The sequence below is a fragment of the Bubalus bubalis genome, chromosome X, assembly GCF_019923935.1.
Source record: "Bubalus bubalis isolate 160015118507 breed Murrah chromosome X, NDDB_SH_1, whole genome shotgun sequence".
In the NCBI taxonomy this organism is placed as follows: domain Eukaryota; kingdom Metazoa; phylum Chordata; class Mammalia; order Artiodactyla; family Bovidae; genus Bubalus; species Bubalus bubalis.
Genome location: NC_059181.1, coordinates 16,297,706 through 16,318,172, shown reverse-complemented (window position 1 = coordinate 16,318,172; position 20,467 = coordinate 16,297,706). Strand labels below are relative to the sequence as shown.

The 20,467-nt window shown below is 41.8% G+C and overlaps 1 protein-coding gene across 3 annotated transcripts in view; it reads right to left on the bottom strand.

Moving 5' to 3' along the window:
- The window catches only part of MID1 (midline 1), a 789,406-nt gene that overhangs the window by 713,005 nt on the left and 55,934 nt on the right, over window positions 1–20,467 (bottom strand). The window contains exon 1 of one of the 3 annotated variants that reach the window (XM_025276520.3): window positions 7,028–7,202. The exons of the other annotated variants lie outside the window; for them this stretch is intronic. The gene's annotated coding sequence lies outside the window, so the exon portion shown is untranslated. Of the gene's footprint in view, window positions 1–7,027; window positions 7,203–20,467 lie in introns of those variants that run through there. 3 annotated transcript variants of the gene reach the window in all.

Here is a 20,467-nt window from a genome sequence, read left to right as displayed (position 1 = left end):
AGTTGTCTGGGCAGATATCCAGGAGATCAGTGGAAGCCACCAAGAGGGTTGCTTCTGAACACACTCGTGGACGTGTGTCAGAAGGGTAAAGAATTAGCTCACTCACAAGTGTAGTCACTTGGTGGGTATACCTGCATTCCCAGGTAGAATCATTAGAGGAAGAAATGTAGTTCTGGTTGTTATCTTTTGGTAGAGACTCAGAGACAGTAGAGATGCCCCCTAAAAAGAAATGCTGTCTCCTGGCACAGAGCATGACAGCATGGTGTGGAAAAGTGCACACACGACAATTCTGATTGAAACGTGATTTAGGAAAGCTGGAATCTTAAACAGTTTTCTTGCCACATTTTTCATTTTATGCATGCACAGGAGGAAGACATGATTTTCTTTTAAAAATTGGTCGAAATAAGCCAGTTTTGTTGTTGTTCAGTCCCTAAGTCATGTCTGACTCTTTGTGACCCATAGATTGCAGCAAGTCAGGCTCCCCTATCCTTCACTATCTCCTGGAGTTTGCTCAGATTCATGTCCATTGAGTCAGTGATACTATCTAACCATCTCATCCTCTGCTACCCCTGTCTCCTGTTTGCCTTCAATCTTTCTCAGCATCAGAGTCTAAAATAATTCTTTCCATAAATGTAGTATAAAATGTTTCCATGCTAAGAAAACACTGTTATGATCTAAAAAGATTTTTTTCTTAACGATGTATCTTACAAGAGATGATATCTCAAGATCAATGAAAGTAAGTCAGAAATACAGAGTCACTTGATCTATGTCTTGATAAAGCCATTTCTGTGGACTGAATTGTGCCCCCACCACCAAGTTCATATGTTGAAACCCTAACTCTCAATGTGATGATATTAGAGATGGGGCCTTGGGGAGGTAACTAGGGTAAGATGAGGTCATGAGGGTGGGGCTGCCATGATGGGATTAGTGCCTTTATAAAAAGAGGGAGAGATTGCTGTCTCTTGGTCAAGTGAGGACACAGTGAGAAGAGACCTATCTACAAGCTGGATAGAGAGCGCTCACCAGATACTGAATTTGCCGACACTTTGATCTTGGACTCCCCAACCTCCAGAATTCTGAGAAATAAACACTTGATACTTAACCACCTGTGTGTGCATACTAAGTCACTTCACTTATGTCCGACTCCTTGTGATCCCAAGGGCTATAGCCCACCCAGCTCCTCTGTCCATTGGGTTCTCCGGGTAAGAATACTGTAGTGGGTTGCCATGCCCTCCTCCAGGAGATCTTCCTGACCCAGGGATCCAACATGGTCTCTTATGTCCCTTGCATTGGCAGGCAGGTTCTTTACCACTAGCACCACCTGGTAAGCCCATTCAACCACCCAGTCTGTGCTATTTTGTCATAGCAGCCTGAGCTGACTAATACAGCTGCCCTGATTCCCCATCAAACTAGCACCATTTGGTCCCGACTAGCCTTAGCCAGGAGCAAACTCTTGTCAGGGCACATTAGTCCACAGGACACATCCTGTCCACATCATAGGAGCAATATAATATTAAATGTTATATTCCACTGGGGCAGGATGTAATGAGTGAGAGTGGGACAAAGAGGGTGGAATCTGAGGATAACCTTGGGGACAAAATACCTTAGAGACCCTAACACATCAAGACATCTGGAAGACCACTGTTATGAACTAAAGCCAGGGAGATGTTCTACTTACTGTTCACAAAACGAGTGAATTTTATCCATGAATTTACTAGTCCAGTCCCTCCCACCAGTGCTGTTGGAAAGCTTGCAAGCTATCAAATTACTGAGTGCAAAACGAGTATTTTTTGTTCTGCTTCTAAAATGTGTTACTTTGGGGAAAGCACCTTAAAATGGGGTGGGGGGGACTTACATTTGAGATAACATAGATTGCTATAGAAGAAGCCGTTATAACAAGAGTCTCACATGCAAAACCTATAGGGGACAAACAGGTGACACTAAGAAAAGAGGACCTGGTATGAGACGTTAGACAGTATACCATGCTTCACTGAAAAGCAGGTTTTAAATCACCGAGTGGGCAAAAGTACACAGGGGACACCAATGGTTGCTTTCTACTTCTTCAACCTCTTAATTGTTTACTTGAGAATGCCTCATCCACTCCCATGCATTTCACATCCAACGAATACTTATTGACTGGCCTCCTGCCCAGCACTGTGCTAGGTGCTGTCAATACTCATAACTGTCCAGTGAACTGTGTATTTATGTCTCCAGTGATGGATGAGGAAATTGAATCCCAGAGAAGTTTAAGATGACTTGGCCAAACCCACCATCCACCACCTTGGAATAAACCTGGGAAACACTGCTATTCTTTTGTTTCTTAGCTTTAAGCCAAGTATATCAGTTCGAGTAAACTTGTTATCCGTTCTCTAGTAGTTTATATACAGTTTTGGTCCCCAAGGCAATACATGATGAGTGTGTCAGTACAGATCTAAATAACTGCACAATTAGATACTTGGTGAGGGGGGTGGATAAATTGGGTTTAAATAACCAAGGCCTCTGCTGCAGAACAATACCTATAAATAATGCAGTTATTTCCTGGCTCCGGCCCTTTGACCAAAATTCCTATTCTGTCACGTGTTAAAACTCAAACTGTCAAATTGAGGAGGTTCTGCTTAATTTCATCTCCGTCTCAAGTTTAGACAAGTGAAGAGCAACTTGCAAGAGAGTGGGAGCAGTTAGAGCCAATCTTTATGCAGACCCAGCTATTAGGTAAGTACCACGCACACTGGAGAGTGCTCCATTCCACAAAGCACTGCTATCCATTTTTATTTTCCTTTTAAATAAAAAATAAAATCAACTGAACCCTTAGCATTAATATATAAAGCAACTCAATTTCTCTGAAAGATTCACTCACAGAAGATTTCCTTATACGTGACTGCAAGCAATTAATTAAAAAATGGAGATGTATTTTTACATTTAACTAGAGGTCCTAGTCTAGTCATGTCTATTACCTCACCAGCCAAGCTTTCTTCAAATATAAATATATTTTAAATTGGTTTTGCTAATGCCTGAGATATTTGCAAAATCCTACTGGTGCAAAAAGTGTGGGTTAGTTGCTCAGTCATGTCCGACTCTTTGTGACACCATGAACTGTAGCCCAACAGGCTCCTCTGTTGATGGGGTTTTCCAGGCAAGAATACTGGAGTGGGTAGCCATTTCCTTCTCCAGGGGATATTCCCGACTCAAGGATTGAACCTGTGTCTCATGCATTGCAGACGGATTCTTTACTGTCTGAGCCACCAAAGAAACCCCCTACTGGTGCAAACCAGTTATTAATTCATGATCCCTGATTCTAAGCCTTACATCTACAACCTAGCAGTAACAGCAGATGCTCTTGCCTGCTTCTTAAGAATCATCACTAGTCAATTAGTAATTTCCAGTGGGTAAAAGCCAGTATAAAACTCTGAAGTTACCTAGTACTCTGAAAATCTCTCTTCTTAACATGGTGCCCTAGGAACCCCTTACAATCCAAGAAAATGTAGTCTTGAAAAATACATTAGCAAAACAGAAAAAGGTATCACCCAGCTCCCTGTTATCTAGAGATGCTCTGTGGGGAGCAAGGGGGCATCTTTCTTCTGTAAGTAACCAAGTTCGTTGGCATCTACTGGACATGTTCTGACGTGGAAATTATCTGGTGAACATCTTGACAGCATGAATATCTTGACCTGTGTGTTAACCTGTTTTCTGCTCACCAGTTGGAAAGCTTTGACTTCAAGAATGTCCCTCAGGATGATCAGCCAAAAAGTAAGTGGTCAAGTAAGTTTGTAGCAAGTCGTACTTCACATGCTGCACACCATTCAGGCAATGAGATTACTCTTTGCAGAAATGCTACCAATTGCATGAAGACTGGGTTTAAATTCATCTGTGTCCTATATACCCGCTTTTCCTTTTGAGTACTTAGCAAAGGACTTCAAAAGGCACTCAATAAATATTTGCTGAATGAATGTAACAGGAATTAATAATGCAAAATGTTTTTGAAAAGGTAATTGATGACAAATGGTAGGCAGAGAAAGCCAAAGAAAGTTCACCAGGGATAGGAATGATGTGTACAAATTTGGTACAGTATCTAAGGAAAGAATTTACATTTAATAAATAACTTTGGAAACCAGGTTCTTTTGTGTCATTGCCTCTGGACCAGGCCACACTGGTGGCGGGAGAATTTGAGCCAAGCAAACTGTGACAGCAGTTTGAGAAAAAGAATAAATGATGATTAAACATTAGAAAGGAAGCCAAGAGAAACCGTTTGCCATCAGCTTTCTAGGGATCTTTAAGAATAGAAAAACAATGACAATGACAACACACACACCCCAACACTTCTTTAACTTTGTTATAGAACAAAGGGGGCAAACTGAGTGACATACAGAGGACCTTGGCCTCCCCATGATAACATGAAAGATGATAAAAAAAGAATAAGGTTATGTTTCATCAGTGTTGAGCCTTGAGGCTCAGGTTTTAACACAGTAGTTGAACTTTCCCTGGCTCTCTCTGTATTCTGGGCCTGGGTTGTCAAAGACAGTTTCCTAGCTTTTACACAGAAATTGATCCTATCTGTACAACGCATTGGGGCAAGCTGAGGAAACTAAGTGGTCCACAGATAACCCTCAGGGGGATATGCCCATCCCAGGCACAGCTTGATGGCCCAGATGCCAAAGGGGATCAACTTCTGGGAATGTCTACAACTCGCTCATCATCTACCAGTACTCCATGGCCCATCTTTCAGAAAGCTTTGCCTTAGAGAATGTTTCTCAGGATGATCAGGCCAAAAAGGATCCATCAGGTACATTTGCAACAAATCATCTTCATATGCTGCACTTTTTTAGGGTGTCACAACATATATGAGCAAAGAACGATATTAAGGTTCCATTACTTGCTTTTTCCCTCCCATGATTTTTCAGTCTCCTTATCCAGGACACTTACTAACACCTCACAGACCTAAACACACAGCACCAGTGACTGGAAAACAACTAATGCGGTACCACTGCACCTTACCTGCCTTTCACTGGAGGATTAGTTTGGACCCTGAAATAACTTTAATCTTCAACAAGAAATCCTGTTGGGACTCTATGAATACCAAAGTGTTAAATACAATAATCACTCTTATTACCCCCAAATGAGCTGCCCAGGAACCAGAGGTAAGTAAATTCAGGAATTGGGGATCCCAGTCACTGACAGTAATTCATCAGCCACTGGCAAGAAGAACTCTAAACATGAGATTCCCCAAACCCAAGCTTACCCCCAGCCCTCCCCACCCCAGGAGACAGATTTATCTTTCTAGTTATATATCCCCTTGGCCGTTGATGTAATTAGTGTATAATAACTGTGTACATATCAACTCACAGAAAAAACAGCGGACGTGCTAGTCGACTTGGCTGGGGGCCATCTCTTCAGCAGGGTGAGAAAACCAGGTATAAACATCTGTTATTAACAGTATATTTTAAAAGTGTTTTGTGTCTCCTGGGTTACTGATTCCCATCGAAAGCAGTACAATATCAAGACTCCTATTTTTCTGAGCAGCAGTGAGGAGATAACAAGCTTTAAAACATTTGCATTAGGCTCCTCAGTTCTGCTGCTTGTGTTATGAAATTTATTTACTAAGACATCTGCTGTCTTATACACACACTGCTTTTCTTGGTTTCATTCTCATTGAGATGAGCATGTTTCATTTAAACTGTGTTACTGCAAATAGTAAGGCTTTTGCAAGTTGAGAGCTCTAAATAAAACTGGCCATAGCTTTTGTTTTTATGAATAAGCAGTTGCCAATCCCTGTATTAAATCTCACTATTAAATGGACTATGACTTGCAATTTTTAAAAAAGTGGCCATTCACTCAAACCTGCTTGTTTGTGCTGGTTACTTTTCTTGAAATTAATTTAAGAAATTAGTTTCTTAATACGACAAATTGGAAATTGGGTCTGTGCACCACTTGCCTGCTACCCAAACCCTTAGGATTAAGTCACCGTGCATGACAGAAAATGACAATATTTCTCTGCAAGATGAAAAGTCAAATCATTCAAAACAATTATCCAAGCTCACTGAATTAAGAAAATCACCTTGCCAGAAAAAAAAAAATTGTACCCCATTCCAAAATCATTTTGGATGGTTATACTAGATTTTTTTAAAATAAACTTTCTTTTCAAAAGTTTTACCTAAGCTCCAGAACTCAGCTGGAACGGCTTTTTCTTCTTTCTCACTCAGTTGCCTCTTATAATTGAGCATTCCGCAGTATTACTAAAATTCCCCTGCAAGTCTGTTAAACACTTTCATATTTCCCTGTTTAATTACATTCAGACTTCAATTTTTGTCCACATATAGAATAGAGCCAAATTTTAACTCAATCGACCACAATGCCTTTGACATAAAGCCTTTCTACACAGTCCCTGCCTTATATATAAATAGACATATGCTAACTTGTCAAAATGCAAGAGTGGGCTTCTTTACATTGTCTAGAACAAAGAGCTCAGCTCAGCTTCTTTTCTCAGTGTCTCAGAAGGTGTCCTTTATTACATGTGCAGGATGGAAGGATTTTTGCTGCCGCATGAATGAAAAATGATACCTTCAGACTGCCTTTTTTTGTGACAAATTGCACTTCTACCGACTATCACTCCGCCTGTAGTTTTTGGAACCCAACTTAAAGTTACTATTGACATCCTTGGGGGCTCGGCGTTCTCGCGAAGCACCCCAGGGCTCCTTTCCACTCTGCAGAGTGCAACAAAGATGAGAAAGTTTGCTCATCGCGGTAGGAGAGAAACTCCTGAGTAGTTAAAAAAAAAAAAAAGCCAACGCCCCCCACCCCCTCCTCAAACCACCAAAACACTCTAAGGTGCGAAAATCACTGCCTCTGTGGATTCTCGGGGTACAAAACAGGCAGGAAAAGTTGTCTGGAGGTATTCGCGAAGCCTGGTGTTTGTTCAGGAAGGAGCTGTGGGGTGAGAGGCTGAGCGACGCCTCTGCCTCCACTTCCTGGGTGAGACCAGCGAGGCGTGCCCCTGAGCAGCAGCATACAGAGAGAGATCGGTAAGACTCACCGGCTTCCCCATTTTTCCCAGGACGGGGTTTTTGTTCCTCAACTGTGATCTGGAAGAGGCAAACCTGTAGGTCCTCCAGGCAGCCTGCCTCGGATCAGCTGAATGGCTGGTGCGATCAGGAAGCTTGCTCTGTCCAGCTCGGAATCACTCCCCGTCTCTGGGCTGTGTGCTCACACGCCTCCCAGTCAGCACAAAAATCCGCCAAACTCAGGTCAGCCTAACAGGTTTCCTTATATAGGTAAACACGAATTGCATTCCTGGTGAAAGAAGTTAACTAGGAAGCCGGGTAACCTGGTTAACTCTACACATGCCAGAGTGGCTCAGCGTCAGCCAGCCTGAGGAGGCTTTGGTTGCAGTACAAAGGGATTTGTGCAATTTAATTAAAATCATCTTTATTCCAGCAGTCTGTAAAATTGGCCCTTCTAGTGTAACTGTGAGTCAACAGCTAGTATTTTATATCATGAGCTATGACCGACCTTCTATTATATAAAGGCACTGTAGGGAGAAAAACCAAAGCATAGGATATTATCAGTTGTCTTTTATGTTTTTAAAACCAGGGTAACTTTTCTTGAAATTATTTTCAAAGAAGTGAATAGAACGTATGATGGGACGAGAATACGAATAAACCTCTATCAAGTAAGACCCCCCAATGCCTTATAGGAACATAGTAACTAATAGTTATTCAACTTTTCCAGGCCTTTAGTAGATAATACAATAAGATCATTTAGAGTTTACTCCTTTTACAATGCAGTAATTGCCACTCTTTTTAAGGGTGAAATGACACATAATATCTATTTATTCCCTGAAATAACCCTCCTGAGCCCACATATTAAAGTGTTTGATGGTTTCAGGAAAGAAATCTAAGACTTGTGAATTTGCATAATTACATGGAAAAACATTTAAACAACCTCTTAGACTTAAGAAGATAAGAAAATGTATCTTTAAAAGTACTCTGTGGAAGGTTTAACTCTAGGCTCAAAACAGTTTTTAAATGTAAGTATGTAACACATCCATTGTCTAATAATTGGCTCTTCTCCTCTACATTTGGCTACAATTGGCTGTTCTTCTCTACACAGGCCTGTAGAGAAAAGTAATAATTCTTTTTAAGTCTAACCAATTCCACTGAAGTCTCACTATGAAGAACAGACTCAAGACTTAGTATCTGAGTGCTGGAGGTGAAGACTGCCTGCTAAATAAAGCTTATCTTAAAATGAATCATTTATTTCTATTTCATCCACTGGTTGACTGCTCCTTGAGTAGTGTGGATCTTAGCAAAAATAGCTCAGTGTTGTGTCTTTGGTCTCTGCTCAGGGAAGAGGAGAGAATGAATGTTTACAGGCTACCGAAGCCAGCACCAACACAAACCTATCATGAAGGGCTTCTGTTAAGAGCAGGAGACTGCAAAACAAACAAACAAACAAACAAACAAACACCACAGGGGCATTTTCCACTGGGCAAAGACTTTTCCATACCATTTTTCTTTATATCTCTACAGGAAGCGTGTGTTATTATTTCCTATTCAAGGTAACAAAATTGACGTGCAGTGATAAGTGACTGGTCTAAAGTCTCATGATCCATTTTGTGGCAGATCCAAAATCTCAGATCTTCTAGAATTTACCTCTAATAGAATTTTCAAAAATAAAATCCACTTGAAGAGACAGAAAAACATTCAAATGGCATATTTCCATGTTCAAATATCATTTTTAAGAATCATATGTCCAGAGAGTTTAAAGGTAACATACCAACTGATTAAAATACTTTTATGAAGTCATAACTTACTGCTAAAATGATTGCCTTTACCTGACTCCAGAATGATCCTAAAATGAGATATTAGGTGCATTTGTATTGAATATAAATTTGGGTTATAAAATATTATGAAAATATAACTTTGCAAATATTGCACACGTTTTTCTGTTCAGAGTACACACATTTCTATGATATCAAGTTAAGACTCATCTTGACTGCCCCACTGGAAGGAATATTAGTGTTTTCTATTTATTGGGTTTTCATTAATCTTAAATAAAACTCTGTGTGCCATGCTAGGTAAATGGCTTTCACTAATATAGTCCATTTATGATCCTGCACCCTTTATGTTCTTATAATTCCCGCTGAAGCAAGTTCTGTTTGTGCAGGAACTTTAGACTTTATTAACATGTTGATGCAAGACAAAGAATGCATTTTTTCTCCAGGGCAGGCTAAACCTTTAAGTGCCTTAAGCTGGCCTCCAAATTTGTTCTTACAATTCTAAGCAAACAGTCATTTGGGCTTTAAACATAAAATATCTTAGGCTATAATTATTGAATTGAAAGGTCAAAATGAAATTTGGATATGAAAGTAGCCTATTTCAAAGTGGGAATATAACCCTCTGCTAAATTCATCTTGGATGCCTCAAGAAATGGTTTGGGAAAGACAGGGTCAGAGAAGCAACATGAATTCAACCTAACCATAGAGGACCCCAATGAGAGAGTACATACAGCTGAATCATTATACCATGCCCCCAAAATAGCATTTATGGGAAATGAAATAAAACACAAGACCTACTTGAAGGGGAGAAAATATCATTGTGGTTTAAAGAAAACATCAGGGGATAGATTTGAGAAATTCCCAATGACATATAACTAATGAGTAGCTGAGCTATAATTCAAATCTTGGTCCATCAGACTCCAGAACATTTGCTCTTTCTACTGAAGCCTGGGTGCACCATGCTATCCAAGAAAGAGCAAATGCCTGAGAAGCAGAATGCTCCCATTCTGGTTCCATCTCTTCGTGGTGTGACCTTGGGTGAATTACTTGTAATGTTTCTGAGCCTCACCTCCAAAACAGAAATAAAAAGGGCTTCCTATCTCAAAGATGATGGAAAGTATCAAATTCAAATCATTCCATGTATTTTTTGATGCTTCTATGGTCCGGGCATTCTGCTAGGTCCCAGGAATACAACCAGGAGCAAGTGAGGCATGTCCCAACTGCATCTTAAAGAAAGCCTGTGCACATGAATATTATGAAATGTGAAGCTCTAATGTTTCCCTAAATTTCTCCTAACAGAAGGATGTTTCGTTGAAGCTCCACATCAATACAGAAGTGAAAGAAGGAAAGTGTTAGTCACTCAGTTGTGTCTGATTCTGTGACCCCATGGACTGTAGCCTGCCAGACTCTTTCCACGGGATTCTCCAGGCAAGAATACTGATGTAGGTAGGTAGCCCTTCCCTCCTCCAGGGGATATTCCCAACCCAGGAATCGAACCCACGTCTCCTGCATCTCCTGCACTGCAGGTGGATTCTTTACCATCTGAGCCTCCAGGGAAGCCCCAATATAGAAGTATTAATAGGCAAATGCCCAAGCTCATTCTCTCACTATAGTGAGTGCAGGTTACTCTCAGTAGCCAGAGGCCGGTCTTACCATGATTAGAAGTGGTGAATCTGGGCTGAGTTAACTTAAAGTAAATATTAGGGAAGGTAAAACCTCCATCATAATGACTATATCCTTATATCAAACAATAGAGGAGAACCAGGGCATTCAATTGAAAAATACCTTTAAGGTGCTTAGGAAGCTGGATGTACATGGAGTTGTTTTTATCATTAATTCATATATAATACAGCTTCCCAGGTGGTGCTAGTGGTAAAGAATTCACCTGCTAATGCAGGAGATGCAAGAGCTGTGGGTTCTATCCCTTATCTGGGAAGATCCCCTGGAGCAAGGAACGGCAACCTACACCAGAATTCTTGCCTGGGAAATCCCATGGACAGAGGAGCCTGGTGGGCTACAGTTCATGGGGTTGTAAAGAGTTAGACACAACTGGGCACACGCACATATATAAAAACAGGATGCAAAAGCATAAAAAAGATTCCCTAAATATGTTAGCCAGTTATCTATCGATCTATTATTAAGTAACTTCTATGCAATAAACATTTAAGTGGTATGCACAGTGGATAAGGTTCTGCGAGGGATATACACAGAAAAGGATCCATAGGAAAAGAATGGTCCCAAGCTTTAATGGAGCTTTCTAGAAAAATGTTATGGTGCTCAAGAGCTGTTATCAGGCAAGATGGGTGAGGTTATGCTCTGGAAACAAGCCACCCCCAGGTCTCAGTTGCTTATAACAACAACGGTGTGTTTCTCACTCGTGCTGCACATCTATGCAGATCTCTAGGGAGGGGTCTCTATTCACAGTCACTCAGGAGCCCAACCTGATGAAGGTTCCTTTCAACACGTACTTCCACGGTTGCCAAGACAGGAAACGCGGACCTGGTGAATCATGAACTGCCTTTCAAAACTTCACTCCCTAAAGGATGCAAACTTCCGCTCACCTTTCACTGGCCAAAGCAAGTCCTCCAGCCCTCCTTAATTTCAGAGCAAGACAGGAGAACCAGAATATATGATGAGCAGACACAACAGGTATGGCAAACCCATCCGCTTAGAGGAATGGGTCCGTTAAGTAAGTAGGCATGCTCATGACCACTATGGTATCATGACTGGCATCTGAGGTTTGGCCATCACTGACTAGATCCAATTGTCAGAGGAGTGGGAGCTTAAAAGTGGACTCAGATTATCAATGGTTCTTGCAGAACCTTGAGGGAAACAGTGACATTTTAAAAGGATGTCCTGAGGCAGGCTCTTCTTAATATTTCCATCAGTTGTTTGAGTGATGAAATAAAAGACAAGTTGATTTAATTTGCAGATGGTGCCAAATTGGATAGCTAACACCTCTGAGGATTGTGTTATAATACAAAATGACCTTGAAGAGATGGGGGAAAATAATGTTAAGAAAGAAGCTTGGGTTCAATAGTGATAAATAAAGGATGGAAACGAAAGATCTACAAAATAGATGGGAGAAAAACTATATTGGGCCATTATTAGCCTATAAATTGAATATATACTGGTAGCTTAGCACTTTTACTTGTAAAGCCTGTGGTATGGGGATGTAAGCCATGTAAACACAGGGAAATAGGCATTCTTAAAATATTTCTTTATTGGAGATTCACATTTTTAGAAATAAGAAAACAGAGCAAATTCAGAAGCAAAAGCTGAAATTTCCAAAAGACTTAAGTGCCTTAGGTCAGGAGTGGGCAAATTTTTTTTCTGTGAAGGGCAAGACAGTAAATATTTTTGACTTTGCCAGCTGTACACCTCTCTATTACAGCTAACTCTATTCAGCTACTGAGGTCCAAACCATCCACAGATAATATGGAAATGAATGTGTGTGGCTGTGTTCCAATAAAACTTTATTCACACAACTGGGCAGCCAACTTTGGGCTACACTTTGCAGACCCCTAGTCTCTACGTTATAAGAACTGTCTCAGAATGGCAAGGTGAATTTATTGCATGTGCCCAGAGGCAAGAGGAACCCTATTTTGGCCTAGTTCATTTAATAGTCCTTTACACACAGGTGCTAGTGAATAAATTGGTGAAATAAACTAAATTAGCCATTAATGTTATTCCACTGGTTTCCTTATTAAATATTCCAAAAGAACTAGACTATGTGATCCTTGAAAATATCATAAAAATAAAATCTAAAATATAACTTGCCTTTTCAATGTGTTAAATATTTATCAGTTACATTGTTTTTCAGGTATAAAAATATTAATGGTGAAAAATATAATGAAACCTAGAAAAGAAGGATTATGATAATGAAATTACAGGGAACAAAAATTTGCAAAGCAGAATATATACATCAGTTCAGTTCAGTCGCTCAGTCGTGTCCGACTCTTTGCGACCCCATGAATTGCAGCACGCCAGGCCTCCCTGTCCATCACCAACTCCTGGAGTTCACCCAAACTCATGTCTATGGAGTCGGTGATGCCATCCAGCCATCTCATCCTCTGTCGTCCCCTTCTCCTCCTGCCCCCAATCCCTCCCAGCATCAGAGTCTTTTCCAATGAGTCAACTCTTCGCATAAGGTGGCCAAAGTACTGGAGTTTCAGCTTTGGCATCAGTCCTTCCAATGAACACCCAGGACTGATCTCCTTCAGAATGGACTGGTTGGATCTCCTTGCAGTCCAAGGGACTCTCAAGAGTCTTCTCCAACACCACAGTTCAAAAGCATCAATTCTTCGGCGCTCAGCCTTCTTCACAGTCCAACTCTCACATCCATACATGACCACTGGAAAAACCATAGCCTTGACTAGATGGACTTTTGTTGGCAAAGTAATGTCTCTGCTTTTGAATATGCTATCTAGGTTGGTCATAACTTTCCTTCCAAGGAGTAAGCATCTTTTAATTTCATGGCTGCAATCACCATCTGCAGTGATTTTGGAGCCCAAAAAAATAAAGTCTGACACTGTTTCCACTGTTTCCCCATCCATTTCCCATGAAGTGATGGGATCGGATGCCATGATCTTCGTTTTCTGAATGTTGAGCTTTAAGCCAACTTTCTCACTCTCCACTTTCACTTTCAGAATATATACATATCATGCTTTAATTTTTCTTCCCAAGTTCTTTGTAACAAGATGAGGTTGATAAAGCAAATGTTGTCTTTTTCAGTTGTTATTTAGTAGCTAAATTATACCTGCCAGGCTCCTTTGTCCATGGTATTTTCCAGGCAAGAGTACTGGAGTGGGTTGCCATTTCCTTCTCCAGGAGATCTTCCCGACCTAGGGATAAAACCTGAGTCTCCTGTATTGGCAGGCAGATTCTTTACCACTGAGCCACCTGGGAAGCCCAATGGTGAAAATGGAGACAAGGAGAGGTTAAGTCAGTTGTCTGATGTCACCAAGCTAGTGACGATGGAGAATAAAATAGGACCTGGGTTCCCTGGGTTTATAATTCTAGACTATGATAAACACCATGTACATAATAGGAACTAGGACAAGATAGCTGATACAAGATGCCATGGAAGTGCTGCAGTGTGTCCTTTTGGCTGCCTGAGGGAAACCCAGCACTGTGAAAATCACCTCTCCTTCCCACCCCCACCCATGTGCCCCACACAGCCCCTCCCTCTCCAATCTAGTCTGCTTTGAAGTCAACCCCCAGCCTCTTCCTTCTTTGATAAAGCCCTGAAAGCTAAAGCCTAGTAATGGTTGAGTGTGTGTCCAAACGCTGGAGAAGGAAACGGCAACCCACTCCAGTATTCTTGCCAGGATAATTCTATGCACAGAGGAGCCTGGCGGGCTAAAGTCCATGGGGTCGCTAAGAGTTGGATACGATTGAGCTACTGAGCACGCATGCTCTGACCATGTCTTTCCTGTTGCCTCCAACCCTTCCAGTTTCTCAGCCTCCACACCACAGGTCAGGATCATTCTTTGTGCTGTGGGCTGCCCTAGGCACTGTAGGATGCTAAGTAGCATCGCTGGCATCTTCCCACTGGATCCCAGGGGTACTCTCTCTCCCCTTAACCACAAGTCACAACTGGAAGTCTCTTCAGACATTGCCAAATGTTCCCTAGGGGCTGGCAGCACAAAACTGCCCCCTGTTGAGAACCTCTGAACGAGATCACTGTAATTGTCTTTTTTTTTTTTTTTTTTTAATTGGTGAGACCTTTGATTCCTCGACCGGGGATTGAAACTGGGCCCACAGCAGTCAAACTGCCTAGCTCTAAACACTGGACCACCAGGAAATTCCCTGTACTTGCTTCTCAATTGTTCTCCCTACTTCTGCCCTTGCCTCTCCACAGTTTATTTTCACAGAGCAGCCCAAACCATCTTTTAAAAATATATATCAGATCATGCCATTCCCTGCTCAAAACCTCTAGCAGTCTCCTCCTATGACCAGAACACAGTTTAGTTTTCATACCATGGCCCACTGAGCTTTCCATAATCTGACCTCTGCCAGCCTTTCCCAGACTAACCTCAGAGCATTATGTCAACCCACATTGGTCTTCCTTCTCTTCCCCCATCATACCCATCTTGTTCAGACCTTAGGGCCTTTGCACATGTTCTTCCACTGCCTGAAATGCTCTGCTTCGTGTGGTAGGCAGAATAGTGACCTCCCAAAGATGTCCACGTCCAAGTCTCTGGAATCTGCACATATATTAAGTTAAATGAGGGGGAGGAGTTACGGTTGCAGATGGAATGAAGGTTCCTAAATTGCTGACCTTAAGATGATCAGCCTAGATTATCCAGGTGGGTCCAAAGGAATCACAAGGTCTTTAAAATGTGGAAGGGGGAGGCAGAAGAATCCGTGTAAGCATAATATCATATGAGAGACTTGACTAACTACTGGTGGCTTGGAAAATGGAGGAAGGAGACCATGATCCAGGGAATGGGGTCAGCCTCTAGAGGCTGGGAACAGATTCTCCTCTAAAGTTTCAAGAAGGAATACAGTCCTGGAGACACCTTGATTTTAGCCCACTGAGACTTGTGTTGGACTTCTGACCTGAAGAACTGTATGAAAATAATTTGAGTTGTTTTAATCCACTGAAGTGTGTTAGTAGCTCAGCTGTGTGACCCCATGGACTACAGCCCACCAGGCTCCTCTGTCCATGAATTCTCCAGGCAAGAATATGGGAGTGGGTATTCCCTTCTCCAGGAGATCTTCCCAATCCATGGATAGAACCTGGGTCTCCTATGTTGCAGGCAGATTCTTTCCTGTCTGAGCCACCAGGGAAGCCCCAGGCTGGTGATAATTTGTTACTGCAGTAATAGGAAACGGATACACTTGGCGTCTTCACTGCTGCTGCTGCTGCTAAGTCACTTCAGTTGTGTGTGACTCTGTGCAACCCCATAGACGGCAGCCTACCAGGCTCCCCCGTCCCTGGGATTCTCCAGGCAAGAACACTGGAGTGGGTTGCCATTTCCTTCTCCAATGCATGAAAGTGAAAAGTGGCCCCTAAACCCTCAGAATGTATGCAAAGGTTTCCTCCGGGAAAAGGCCATCCATGACCAATGACAACCAGGAAGGACATCTCCATCCATCCCACCTCTAGTGGTTCTATCTCAATTGTCCTATGTTATCACCTTCACAGTTTGGATCACTTTCTGACGTTGCCAAAAGGAAAAACTGATAACAAACTGAAAAAAATTAAATGGGGTGGTCCTTTTATATGCCTCGGAACAGGAATATTGGAGAAAGAACCAGGTTTGGATTAAGGAAAAAACGTTTATATTGGATGAAAAGACATTCTTGACGGTAGTTGGAGTAATTGCACAATGAAACTCGCTGCCAAGAAGGGCCACGGAGGACGAGGTTGTGGCAACACTCACAAAAGAGATTAGATAACTCAAGTCAGGAGAGTAAGTGGAGCTCAGCCGAGAGCATTTACTTGATGACCTGCTTGTTCTTCCTCCAGCTTGAAAATGTGTGGAGTACAAAGCAATGAATCACAGGACAACATCTGCATGTAATTGCATTTCTGTTCCAATAATAAATGTTTCAACTGCTATACTATTTATGAAAGCTGTTATCATAAAGAGCCAAGTGGGGGAAATTTGAAACACAAATGCTTATCTTAAGAAACCTTTCCTGTGCAATTCAGTGTCCAAGTACCCAGAGCCTATGAATTGTCCTGGGGAGTTTATTTTTTGAAATTCAATTTGAAAGTGATTTTTAGGTATCTGGGTCCCTATAAAAGCCCTCTGTGTCACCCATGGTTTTCTTAATATATTTTGAAACCGAGGAGGAACAAAGGCTAGAAAATCGTTCACTATTCCCCCACAGACCTACTGTCTGAATGTGGGGCCCATGGTCAATGCAGGAGAGAGGGTGTTTTGCACCGTATCTTTACTCAAGAATGCTTACTCTCAAAACAGAAGACTAGGATGACAGAGTCCCCACCCATGTCACTCCCACAAACACCCCACACTTCAGGATTCGCAGCCTTTAAATTGCTTGCAAAATGCCAGGACAGTTTAAAATTATTAACTGCCAATACAGAAAAGACTAGGAAATATGAGAAACTCGTGTTTCCTCGGATCAGCCTGCCCCCTCACCTCCCCACAGTTGGCAGATCATTTTTCTGGAGGCACAGGTCTTGGCAGTAGAGAACCTAGCTTCTCTGTTCAACATTCTCCGTGCCCCCAGGGCTACCAGCAAAGGTGAGCGATCATTCTGGCCTTTTCAACTTAGCTTGGAGGCAATGAGTGGTCTGAAAACTTCAGCAAGTTGAACTTTTAAACAGTTCACTTTACTCTGCAACCTGCAACTGCGTCTGTCAGCAGCGAGAAACCCACTGCTTTGGATAAAGCATCAAAACTCAGTAAAACCACAGAGAAAAGAATGCTAGTGCTCATAAAAGGCTGCCTCTTTCTATGTGGTGAGGCAGGTGTTTCGAGATGATGTTGTTGAGAGTTTCCCTTTTAATGAGATGGCAACTTACCACAAAGGAGGGAAATTCTCAAATGCAATGAAAACAAGCAATTTGACAATACTAATTCTAAAGTGCCTCCCCATTTCCCAAGGTCTGCATTGCTGAACTCCTACATGCTTACCTCCCACTTCATTAGCACTGCTTACAACACTACAGTTACATATATAAATCATAAGAAAAGTTCCAACATCCTTTTAGGAGGATGAAAACGTATCCCAGTTTTCCAAAGTTATTTTAAATTCATTCTTTAAAACCCAATCAATACGAGTGGTTGGACTGTGGACTGGTTAGTATCTAGGTTGCTTAAGATGTCTCTTTTTCCCACCCAGCGACCCTGACCTATATATATGAGGGTGGAGACAGAGAGATATTCATTCAGTCACCAAGGAATACCGATTACATACCATGTGTCACATACACATTCCTATTCTGGGGTACAGAACAGCAACCTAATTAAAGGTTGGAAGAGTTTCAAAAGTTAGGCTATAGTACAAATATAAAATATTGCATTTTCTTGTTTTTACATTAAGAGCAATGGACATTCTGTGGCATTAGAAATCAACTAGACCGCATTAGCAGTGGTAAGTGATGCTGATAACATGTTACAATGTGATGAAAAGGGCACTTCACCTCCTTGGTATCTTTCCCCAAACCCATCACCCCAATCTAATCATGAAAAAACAAGAGATAAACCTAATGTCTTAGTCCATTTGGGCGACTCTAACAAGATACCACAGACTGGGTGGCTTATAAACAACAGACATTTATTCTTCACAGGTCTGTGGGCTAGAAGTCCCAGATCAGGCTCCCACCATGGCCGGGTGTGACCACCCTCTTCTGAGCTGGAGACTTCTTGTATCCTTACCTGGTAGAAGGGGCTAGGGAACTCTGTGGGGGCCTCTTCAATAAGGGCACTAATTCCAATCATAAGAATTATACCATCACATTGGAGATTAGGATATGCATGCTGGGAAGACAAAAACATTCAGACTGTGGCAGCTAAAATGAGTGACATTCTATAAAACACCTGATCAGTACTCCTCAAAACAGGGAATATTTTGGAGGGGAAAGTGAAGACAAAAAAACTCACAGCCCAGGGGAGCCTAAAGAGACCTGATGACTAAATACAATGTAGTACTTTGGATGGGATCCTGGAACAGAAAGAAGGCACTTGTGAAAAAAACTAGAGCAATCCAAATAAAGCCTGTAGTTTGTAATGTACTGATGTTGCTTTCTTACTTTGACAGAAGTGCCATGGTAAGGTAAGACATCGACATTAGAGGAAACCAGGTAAAGGGTATAGAGGATCACTCTGTACTTATTTTGAAACTTGTTAATCTAAAATTATTCCCCTCAGTTATTAAAAAAAAAAAAAACCAACATGGACTTCCCTGGTGGTCCAGTGGTTCAAAATCTGCCTGCCAATGCAAGGGACATAGGTTCGATCCCTTGTCCAGAAAGATTCCACATGCTGAGGGGCAAGTAGGCTTGTGTGCCACAATTACCCTTGAGATGAAACAAGAGAAGCCACCGAAAATGAAGAGTCCCCACTCCAAGATTAGATAGTAGCCCCCACTCGCTGAAACTAGAGAAAGCCTGCCACAGCAATGAAGACCCAGCACAGCCAAAAATACAATAAATAAATTAGAAAACAAACAAACAAAACCCAAACAAGAACAATAAAACAGAGCACATTCATTTTACACTGTGACCAGAGAAGGAAAAATAAGATGGAGAAAATACCCATCCAAGAAGGACAGAAACCAGGGGCGGGGACATGTGAAGAGCAACAGACAAAGAAATAGACAGGTGGGCTCCAGGAGTGTGTTAAGAGCTTCATTTTCTTATGTGGCTCCCCGCTATTCTCTTAAGCTATAGGGAACAGAGAAAAGGATAATTCTTTTAAAGAACTGAGAGATTTGATGCAGTTTTGAAACATGTTAGCATAAGGAGAAATTTCTCTGCCTTTATTTTCAAATATTAGGTCTTTTTTTCTATGTGATTCTCAAGATTCTGCAGGTGTCAAGATAACTTTGGTTTACCAAGTTTTTCAGGAACCTTGAAGAGTGGTGGTGGTTTAGTTGCTCAGTTGTGTCCGACTCTTGTGACTCCATGGATTGTAGCCCACCACGCTTCTCTGTCCATAGGGTTCTCCAGGCAAGAATACTGGAGTGGGTAGCCATTTCCTTCTCCAGAGTATCTTCCCGACCCAGGAATTGAACTTGGGTCTCCTGAATTGCAGGCATATTCTTTATCGACTGAGCTACGAGGGAAGACCCTTGGGATCTTCCCTCCAGGAAGATCCCCTGGAGGAGGGAAAGGCAACCCATTCCAGTATTCTGGCCTGGAGAATTCCATGGACTGTATAGTCCAAGGGGTTGCAAAGAGTCAGACACGACTGAGCAACTTTCACTTACTCACCTTGGAGACACCGATCACCAAATTTCTGACACTGAAAGCTGTCATTTGCCAAAGAGTTGCTCTCTGAGAATGTCACTCTCTGTAGTGTCCCAATGCCACCAAAGAGACATTTAGAATTGACCTTTGATTTAGTCCTAATAAGCACTTCTATTTAGAAATCAATCTATTCTTGGTCTATTTGAGAATATATATTCAGTTCCGTCACTCAGTCATGTCCAGCTCTTTGTGATCCCATGGACTGCAGCACGTCAGGCCTCCCTGTCCATCACCAACTCCCGGAGCCTACTCAAACTCATGTCCATCATGTCTGTGATGCCATCCAACCATCTCATCCTCTGCCGTCCCCTTCTCTTCCTGCCTTCAATCTTTCCCAGAATCAGGGTCTTTTCCAATGAGTCGGTTCTTTGCATCAGGTGGCCAAAGTATTGGAGTTTCAGCTTCAACATCAGTCCTTCCAATGAATATTCAGGACTGATTTCCTTTAGGATGGACTGGTTGGATCTCCTTGCAGTCCAAGGGACTCTCAAGAGTCTTCTCTAACACCACAGTTCAAAAGCATCAATTCTTTGGTGCTCAGCTTTCTTTATAGTCTAACTCTTACATCCCAACATGAGTACTAGAAAAACCGCAGCTTTGACTAGACGGACCTGGGGGAAACAAAAAAAAATGGAAAAAAAGAGAGTAAAAAAAAGCCCCTAAAGTTAGATTATGTTTTCACAGTTGCACGCATTAACTCTTTGGGGTTCTTTAGAAGAGTCACCCCAGTGTTTCACAGTGGTTTC